Raw genomic sequence first — 11,062 nt, forward strand, 5'->3', positions numbered from 1 at the left:
CTTATGGGACTTGCGAGGTTGCTTAGCTTGCACACATACTTGGCACTTGGAGCCTTTGACAATAGAGATTTTCGGAATTAAATTCATATTGGCTAACCGCGTCATGCAACCAAAGTTAATATGACAGAGTCGTGAATGCCAAATATCAGACTCATTATTGTGGCAAACATTATTAATAAATTTAGTGCAAATATCTGACAAAGATAGGCAGAACAAGCCTCCGCACTCATAGCCTTTTCCAACAAATTTTCCACACTTAGAAATTACAACTTTATTGGATTTGAAAACCAACTTAAAACCATCTCGACATAAACGGGAACCGCTAACGAGATTTTTATTGATGGACGGCACATGATGAATGTTCTTCAGACGCACAGTCTTCCCCGAAGTAAACTTCAGATCGACCGTACCAACACCTCGAATGATGGCATGTGACCCGTTCCCCATCAGCATGGGTGAAGTCCCTATTTCCTGGTAAGAAGAAAACATGGAGGCGTCAGCACAAACATGTACATTGGCACCGGTGTCAATTAACCAATCAGGGGATTGAAATACTGAAAGGATGGTTGGAAAAATACCGTACCCTGATTCCTTCATATTAGTATCACCGATGACAACATTAGCGGACTTGCCGCTCTTCTCATGTTCGCGCTCCTCAAAGCGGTTAGGACACTTCGGAGCCCAGTGATTAGGGTCACCGCAGACATGGCAAAGTCCCTTCCCCTTCTTATGAGAATTCTTCTTGAAGTTGGTAGAATGTGATGGCTTGTTCTTTGTATCAAACTTGCCTTTGCCCTGAGTTTTGTTCTTATTGTTTTTGAACTTGTTGGGCTGGGAGTTCTTCTTCTGTACCATGTGGGCACTAGAACCTCCCTCAACAAGTCGAGCACGTGTGTCCTTTGCTCTCGCCTTCTCTTCAACATCAAGAGTACCAATGAGATCCGCAATGGAAAACTCCTGTCTCTTGTGTTTTAGGGAAGTAGCAAAATTGTTCCACGAAGGTGGAAGCTTGGAAATGATGCCTCCGGCAACAAATTTTTCCGGCAACACACACTTGAAGTACTCAAGTTCTTTTGCGAGCGACTATATCTCATGAGCCTACTGTACAACAGGGAGCTCATCAGTCATCTTGTAGTCATAGAATTGCTCCATGGCGTACAACTCGCTACCGGCGTTCGAGGCACCAAACTTGGCCTCGAGCGCAGCCCACATGTCCTTGCCGTTGTCAAACGACATATACGAATCCACAATGGAGTCATCAAGAACACTCAGAAGAGCGCCTTTAAAGAGGGTATCGATCTTCTCAAAAGCTTCCAGCTGTGCTAGATTAAGATCGCCCTCAGGCTTGGCCTTGGTAGCATCATAGCAGCCCATGGTCTGAAACAAGTAGACTGCTCTCGTGCGCCACCTCTTATATTGCGCCCCCTTAAAGGCAGGCGGCTTCAGATGCGCAGCAAAACCACTCGGAGTAAATTGCCTATAATCAGGTTTTTGGATTGTTGGAAATATGAGCAAATTACTACGAGATTTAATCCGAATAAGCAGAAGATAAATCATGACCACAGCAGCAGAGATTAAACTAATCATGCGAACTAGCATAGCAGATGAACATATCACATCTAGGGCACATACTAGAAGCATGAATTCTACCACGATCTCGAACAGGAAGGATAGAATCACATACGGTGTAGCGGGTGTAGCACCGCCGGCGTTGACGTTGTCGCCCATGTCGTCGAGGACGAGGTTGCCGAGGTCGGGGAAGAAGTCGTCGTTCGCGAAGTCGTCGCTGCCAGCAGTCGCGCGAGTGCGCTCCCCAAAAACATGATCGCCCCTCTCCCGTACAGGATCACGAGAGGCAGGGTTCCGGAGGCCTGCTGTCCCTTCTCACGGTGCACGCCGGAAGGAGGGATGGAGAAGACTTGCTTGGCGGCGCAATGATCTGGAACGGTGGTGAGAAACCATACGAAGTGGTGGCGGCTAGGGTAGACGTCTGCCTGACTATATAGTGTGGGCCAGGTAGGTCGTGGGAGTAAACCCCATGAGAATCGGAAACGGTTCAGTAATTAACGCATCCGTTAATTATTAATTAATGACTCATTAATTTTACAATGCAACAAAAATATAGACAACGTGCATAGCTCTGTCCTCGGCTCGGCTCAATCCCGCAACCTGCGGCGCGTCGTGACGAGGCGTGGCATCGCGTGGCATGGCGAGGCGAGCGAGGAGGAGCGCGCGTGTAGGTCTCCTCTTCTCATGCTCATACAAGTGGTAGAAGAGCTCACCTTATAAAGAGGTGCAACTCTCTCTCAACTTCCGGGGTGGGACTAAACTTTAGCCTCACTCACTCCACTCACATGTGTGCATGAATGGGCCAAGAGAATTTCAGAATTTTAGTTGGGCTTTGGGCCAAAGGCCTACTAGCAAAATTCCAACAATCCCCCACAAAGTCTCATTGGCACATGTCATCATTTAGTTCCAAAACATTGTTTTATATATCGGTGCTTAGTGGAGACTGTGAAGTTTAACTTCCACTTAGAAATTTATGCTACACTAGATCACAACTTGAATAGTGGACTATGCCTTGAACTACAAGTTTTCTGTGAAACTAGTTTCACACAAATTCTTGACCGATACTGGGCTGCCACAAGGCTTCCCCGCGGGTGGAGCATATACGCCATACTCCAGGGCCTTTCATGAATTTCTTAGAGAACACCCAATTCTCACAGACTGCGACGTTAATAGTCAAATTCATATAGGTGTGTTCCTCAGAAGATGTTCTGTAGGACAACATCTCTGCTTACCCGAATAAGCCACTTGGAACACATTAAGATAAGTATCAACCTGCCATGCAGATCAGGAGAGTATTGCATCTTCACGGAGTGGGATAATTAATATAGGGATACTCTCCTCCCATCTGACCAACAGCTTGTCTCCCACTTCTACTTCACGGGATCTCCGATCACATAGAGTGGGTTACCACTATGGACAACTCATGCGGTGGGTCTCAAACCCATCTCCATCGATGCATTATCTATCACATTACGTGATAGAACCTTTGTGAAGGGATCTGCCAAGTTTTTCGATGTTTGGATATAATCCAACGTAATAACTCCGGAGTTCCTCAATTTTCTGACAGATTTTAATCTCCTCTTCACATGCCTTGAGGACTTCATATTGTCCTTAGAACTGTTTATCTTGACGATCACAGTTTGATTATCACAGTTCATCAGGATAGGGGGTATTGGTTTTTCAACCATAGGTAAGTCCATCAAGAGTTCATGAAGCCACTCTGCTTCAACAGTGGCAATGTCTAATGCTGTGAGTTCTGCTTCCATAGTTGACCTCGTTAAGATGGTCTGCTTGCAAGACTTCCAGGAAACAGCGCCACCACAAAGTGTAAAAACATAACCACTTGGCCTTAATCTCATCAGCATCAGATATCCAGTTTGAGTCACTATAACCCTCTAGTACCCTTGGATACCCGGTGTAGTGAATCCCATAGCTCGCGATGCCTTTCAAATAGCGCATAACTCTCTCAAGCGCATGCCAATGATCATCTCCCGGTTTTGACACAAACCGACTCAGCTTGCTCACAGGAAAAGAGATGTCAGGCCTCGTGGCACTCGCCAAATACATAAGCGAGCCAATAATCTGAGAATACCTCAGTTGATCTCTAGCAATCCGTCGATTCTTTTGAAGCAACACACTAGCATCATATGGAGTTGGAGAAGGCGTGCAGTCGCTATACCCAAAACGACTCAAGACCTTTTCCACATAATGAGACTGAAGCAGTGTGATCCCACCATTCTCATCTCTCAACAGCTTTATTGTTTAAGGTAACATCAGCTACTCCTAGATCCTTCATCTCAAAATAGCGAGATAAGAAATCCTTAACCTCCTTGATTAAATCAAGTTTGCTTCCAAAGATCAATATGTCGTCGACATACAGACAAAGAATAACTCCTTCGCCCTCGCCATAGCGATAGTACACGCACTTGTCACCATCGTTTACTACAAAGCCGGCAGCAGTTAATGTTCTTTCGAACTTCTCATGCCACTCCTTAGGAGCTTGTTTAAGGCCATATAAAGACTTTAATAACTTGCACACCTTTCCTTCCTGACCAGGTACTACAAAACCATCTGGCTGATCCATGTAAATTTCCTCCTTCAACTGTCCATTGAGGAAAGCCGTCTTAACGTCCATTTGATGAACGAGAAGACCATGTGAGGCAGCCAGTGATAGTAGCACCTGAATTGTGGTCAGTCTAGCCACGGGTGAGTAAGTATCAAAGAAGTCTTCACCTTCTTTCTGGGTATAACCCTTGGCCACAAGCCGTGCCTTGTACTTTTCAATCGTACCATCAGGTCTAAGCTTCTTCTTGAACACCCACTTACATCCTACAGGTTTGCACCCATAAGGACGGCCAGTGATCTCCCAGGTACCGTTAGCTAAGATGGAATCCATCTCGCTATGTACAGTTTCCTTCCAGTAGTCAGCATCAGGAGATGCATAGGCTTCTGAAATAGTCCTGGGTGTGTCATCCACGAGGTACACAATGAAATCATCACCAAAAGACTTTGCAGTCCTCTGTCTCTTACTCCTCATAGGAGTTCCATTGTTACCCCCAATAGGATTCTCAACGTGTTCCATCGCAATGGTGGGTTCAGGAATTATAGTGAATTCCTCACTAGATGGAGTAGGTATCTCCTGATTTGATGAACTCGACATATCCTTCATAGGAAATATGTCCTCAAAGAAAGTTGCATCATTTGATTCCATAATCGTACCAACATGAATGTCGGATACCTCAGATTTTATTATCAAAAATCTATAGCCGATGCTATGAAAAGCATAGCCCAGAAGAACAGAATCCACGGTTTTTGGTCCAAGCTTGCGCTTCTTGGGAATTGGTATATTGACTTTCGCCAAACAACCCAAAGTACGTAGGTAAGAGAGTTTCAACCTTTTCCTTTCCCATTACTCAAATGGAGTCATGGTATTATGCTTTGTGGGAACTCGGTTTAGGACATGACACACAGTCATTAGCGCCTCCCCCCACCATTCCTTGGATAGACCCGAAGTGTCTAACATGGTGTTAACCATATCAGTTAGAGTTCGGTTCTTTCTTTCGGCTACCCCATTTCACTAGGGTGAGTAGGGAGGCGTCCTCTCATGGATTATACCATGTTCCGCACAAAACAGATCAAATTCATTGTAAAAATACTCTCCACCACGATCAGACCTAAGCCGTTTAATTTTTCGATCAAGTTGGTTCTCTGCCTCAGCTTTATAGTTTTTAAAGAAAGTCAAAGCCTCATCTTTTGATTTCAGAAGATACACATAACAATATCTAGTGGAGTCATCAATCAACGTCATGAAGTATCTCTTTCCACCTTTTGTCAACATGCCATTCATCTCACAAAGATCAGAATGTATAAGCTCTAGTGGCGCCAAGTCTCTTGCCTCTGCAGTCTTATGGGACTTGCGAGGTTGCTTAGCTTGCACACATACTTGGCACTTGGAGCCTTTGACAGTAGAGATTTTCAGAATTAAATTCATATTGGCTAACCGCGTCATGCAACCAAAGTTAATATGACAGAGTCGTGAATGCCAAATATCAGACTCATTATTGTGGCAAACATTATTAATAACTTTAGTGCAAATATCTGACAAAGATAGGCGGAACAAGCCTCCGCACTCATAGCCTTTTCCAACAAATTGTCCACACTTAGAAATTACAACTTTATTGGATTCGAAAACCAACTTAAAACCATCTCGATATAAACGGGAACCGCTAACGAGATTTTTATTGATGGACAACACATGATGAACGTTCTTCAGACGCACAGTCTTCCCCGAAGTAAACTTCAGATCGACCGTACCAACACCTCGAACGATGGCATGTGACCTGTTCCCCATCAGCACGGGTGAAGTCCCTATTGCCTGGTAAGAAGAAAACATGGAGGCGTCAGCACAAACATGTACATTGGCACCGGTGTCAATTAACCAATCAGGGGATTGAAATACTGAAATGATGGTAGGAAAAATACCGTACCCTGATTCCTTCATATCAGTATCACCGATGACAACATTAGCGGACTTGCCTCTCTTCTCATGTTCGCGCTCCTCAAAGCGGTTAGGACACTTCGGAGCCCAGTGATTAGAATCACCGCAGACATGGCAAAGTCCCTTCCCCTTCTTATGAGAATTCTTCTTGAAGTTGGTAGAATGTGATGGCTTGTTCTTTGTATCAAACTTGCCTTTGCTCTGAGTTTTGTTCTTATTGTTTTTGAACTTGTTGGGCTGGGAGTTCTTCTTCTGTACCATATGGGCACTAGAACCTCCCTCAGCAACTCGAGCACGTGTGTCCTTTGCTCTCGCCTTCTCTTCAACATCAAGAGTACCAATGAGATCCGCAATGGAAAACTCCTGTCTCTTGTGTTTCAGGGAAGTAGAAAAATTGTTCCACGAAGGTGGAAGCTTGGCAATGATGCCTCCGGCAACAAATTTGTCTGGCAACACACACTTGAAGTACTAAAGTTCTTTTGCGAGCGATTGTATCTCATGAGCCTGCTGTACAACAGGGCGCTCATCAGTCATCTTGTAGTCATAGAATTGCTCCATGACGTACAACTCGCTACCGGCGTCCGAGGCACCAAACTTGGCCTCGAGCGCAGCCCACATGTCCTTGCCGTTGTCAAACAACATATATGAATCCACAATGGAGTCATCAAGAACACTCAGAAGAGCGCCTTTAAAGAGGGTATCGATCTTCTTAAAAGCTTCCAGCTATGCTGGATTAAGATCGCCCTCAGGCTTGCCCTTGGTGGCATCATAGCAGCCCATGGTATGAAACCAGTAGACTGCTCTCGTGCGCCACCTCTTATATTGCGCCTCCTTAAAGGCAGGCGGCTTCAGATGCGCAGCAAAACCACTTGGAGTAAATTGCCTATAATCAGGTTTTTGGATTGTTGGAAATATGAGCAAATTTCTACGAGATTTAATCCGAATAAACAGAAGATAAATCATGACCACAGCAGCAGAGATTAAACTAATCATGCGAACTAGCATAGCAGATGAACATATCACATTTAGGGCACATACTAGAAGCATGAATTCTACCACGATCTCGAACAGGAAGGATAGAATCACATACAGTGCAGCGGGTGCAGCACCGCCGGCATTGACGTTGTCGCCCATGTCGTCGAGGACGAGGTTGCCGAGGTCGGGGAAGAAGTTATCGTTCGCGAAGTCGTCGATGCCAGCAGTCGCGCGAGTGCGCTCCCCAAAAACCTGATCGCCCCTCTCCCGTACAGGATCACGAGAGGCGGGGTTCCGGAGGCCTGCTGTCCCTTCTCGCGGTGCACGCCGGAAGGAGGGATGGAGAAGACTTGCTTGGCGGTGCAATGATCTGGAACGGTGGTGAGAAACCATACAAAGCGACGGCGGCTAGGGTAGACGTCTGCCTGACTATATAGTGCGGGCCGGGTAGGTCGTGGGAGTAAACCCCATGAGAATCGGAAACGGTTCAGTAATTAACGCGTCCGTTAATTATTAATTAATGACTCATTAATTTTCCCATGTAGCAAAAATATAGAAACGTGCATAGCTTTGTCCTCGGCTCGGCTCAATCCCGCAACCCGCGTCGTGGCGTGGCGTGGCGTGGCGTGGCGTGGCGTGGCGTGGCGTGGCGAGGAGGAGGAGCGCGCGTGTAGGTCTCCTCTTCTCATGCTCATACAAGTGGTAGAAGAGCTCACCTTATAAAGAGGTGCAACTCTCTCTCAACTTCCGGGGTGGGACTAAACTTTAGCCTCACTCACTCCACTCACATGTGTGCATGAATGGGCCAAGAGAATTTCAGAATTTTAGTTGGGCTTTGGGCCAAAGGCCTACTAGCAAAATTCCAACAAGTACCAGCCAGAACTGCCATTATATATTTGTTAAGCTAGGAGGCTGCACCAGTCTTAAATTTAAATAGGCTTGCTATCACCTTATTTTGGTCAACGTTTTTGGTCCTGAACATGTTGTGTTTTGATTTATGAGGAGGACTAAAACACATAGTTTTCCCTCGGGCTTGTGGTTCATGAGAGTGGTTAGGTATTAACCTTTGGACAAATTTTTGGCCATGGTTAGTTCGGTTGATATATATTGATTAAAGCATACTGATGCTTGCATAAACAGCAACCTGTTGAAAGTATTGTTGGGTCACTTTTAGGCTTCAAGCTATTTCGATTTTATCATGTACAATACTTTTAGATCAGTAAATACAATGACCTCCCTGTTTTGTTAAATAATCGTGATTGTTGTCATACCATTTGCTCTCCACATTTTTAATCCCACAGAAAAGTGCATCATTTTGTTTTTTATTTACTAAAAGTACATCAATTGTCAATGCAAAACCATGTTGTTGTTCTCAAGTTGAAGCTAATACTCGATGACCAATAATGTTATGAGAACAGTTCTGCAAAGATTTATGGCAGAACAAGCATGTAAAAACAAGAGTGAACTTTGTTACTACTTTTGACACTGTAAACATGCGTCGTAGTCATCTCAGTCCGGCTTGGCTACCCAGGCCCCTCGTTCTATAAACTGGATGCAGGGTTAGTTTACCTTTTAGACTCTGAGTTAGATTAGCCGCACCTGTGTATATGTTTGATAGATGAGTTATGTCAGGTTGTAGGTACTGCTGAGCACAAAGCTATAGTTGGTTATAATATTGGATTTACAATCATTTTATGCAAAAGAGTTCCAGTATATTTCAAAATTTGTTTCGTAGAGAAGCTCCATCATTGGAACCAGTATATGTCTGCTGATAAAACCCTTTTGTATGATCATGGTTTTTAGGAATTGATATTCCAATCAATCTGCTGATGCGGTATTTGGGGAGATGAAGGGTACCGACGGGTTCAATCTAGGGCCCGTCTTTCTCGAGCTACATTCATGCTTCACAACAGTTCACCTTCCCACAATTGCTCAGGCTGCACATCTGCTGGCTCATGTGAGTATGGATGCCTTGTATCTTGCAGTTCTTTCTAACTGAGTATTATTGCAGATTCCAAAATAGGACTAACTTATGCTTGTTTTCTAATCTATTCATTGTACCTCAAGGTGAACCAATCTATCCCACGAGAGCCTATTTTTCTTAATTCTACAATAGAGGATGCCATAGTTTTCGTTTTTTTGCTTGGGCTTGTTAGGAACTACAGTAAATGTTTTACCTGAAAGCTAATGCTGTTGCACAATGTCTTTTTTACCGTTTCATTTTTATTGGGAGAAAAATGATGCTTTTCATAAATTGTGTTAATGTGAACATGAGTTGTGTGTGTTGATATAAATGTATTGGAAAAATGGTCTGGTTGCGGAACATTTGGTACACAATTTTTTATTCAAGATGGAACAAGTTTGTTATCGATATTCCTGTAAATGGTTTGTATAGTTTGTTTTGTTATTAACCAAACATATGGTTGTATGGTCATCGGATTTCAGAGGAATATCGATACAAAACAGATAGTCTTTTTCTTTTTCATTTCCTGATATACCATTTAACTTCACCAAACAGAACAAAGATAGCTACGAAGAAGAGCATGTATAATTGAAATACTTGTGTGATGTCTACACTGTTGTCCTCATATATCCACTGTTCATCTCAATTCAGTAGACACTATTTTGTTATTATCTGCTGATATGCTCTGCAATTTAGTAACAATAATCTTGTGTAATGCACACTAACATGGCCAGATGGTATACTGCATTGGGTTTTCCCTGTCGGTTAAGATTTCCATGTGTTCTAATCTGCCCCTAAATATATTTATGTTCACTCTTTCAATACTTGCCTTACTCTCGCCCCTTGCGCCATCGGCGCAACGGATCATCTAGTGTATTGTTCACAGAAGATCCCAATCGGTGAAAACTGAGAACCATTTTGACTTTTCCTCTCATTCCCACAGCCACACTCTACAGTTCACAAACACAGACACACCAGGTGTGCTTCTTTCTCACTCGTGTAGTTTCCCTTCTGTCTCAACTAATCTATTTTTCCAAGCCAAAATCTGGGATGAGGATATAAATCCTTTTTGTTTTGTTTTGATGACGACACAAAAATCTTGCTAGTTCTATTCTCTTCAGTTTGTACTTTGGAGCACATCAGGAAGCGGCCACACTGCTACAGTATGAAAGATCTTGCATTTTTGGTATCCTAATTCACAACATTCATTGGTGGATATAGTTTTGTTTCAAAGTATTGGTTGCAACGTAAAAAAATATGAAGATTAGTCTGTGTAGGATAAGACTCCATTTCCATTTTCATAATAAAAATGAGGCTGTGTCCTTTGATCAAAAAAAGATCTTGCCTATATTATCAACACTTACGGTTATAGTAGTACATATTTTGCTATACTCAGTGTCAACTCCTATATATTCCGCTAGGCTTAGTTGCATTTTAGAGTTGTCCTTGATGTTCGGCCTGCTTACGTTTATTTCCTGGCTCCGTCGTTGCCTACTTCACATACAGATTGGATATTTAGTTGTATATTTAGCACCAACAAAACCATAAAGCTTACTATAGTCTCCATATATATATTTTATAGAAGATTAGATCACGTTTCTTTATACACACACAAAGAAGATTAGATCACGTTTCTTTATACACACACAAAGAAGATTAGATCATCAAAATGACTTAGTATGCTTAGCTAGCTCAAAAATGACATAATAGCCATACTTAGCTCCAAAATGACCTATTTTACAGATATAAGTTGCATCATAATAATCTTCACATTTTAGTTGCATCATAATAATCTTCTTCTTCTAGTCTTCTTCTTCTAACTTCTTCTTTCCCATTTTGTAGATTTGCTTCAGATCACGGAAGCTTGGGTTGATGGAGTGCTTGTCTCTAGTTTTTGTTTTGACTTTGTGAAACTTGCTACCTATGATGAAATTGTGTAATATTGATGAAACTATGTATATGTATGGATGAAACTTGCTACTATTGGTAACATGTGTTGGATATATTTGCGTTCATGACTATTGGTAATATGTGTTGAATATGCTATATTAGTCATA

Source organism: Triticum dicoccoides, chromosome 1A, assembly GCF_002162155.2.
Source record: "Triticum dicoccoides isolate Atlit2015 ecotype Zavitan chromosome 1A, WEW_v2.0, whole genome shotgun sequence".
NCBI lineage: Eukaryota > Viridiplantae > Streptophyta > Magnoliopsida > Poales > Poaceae > Triticum > Triticum dicoccoides.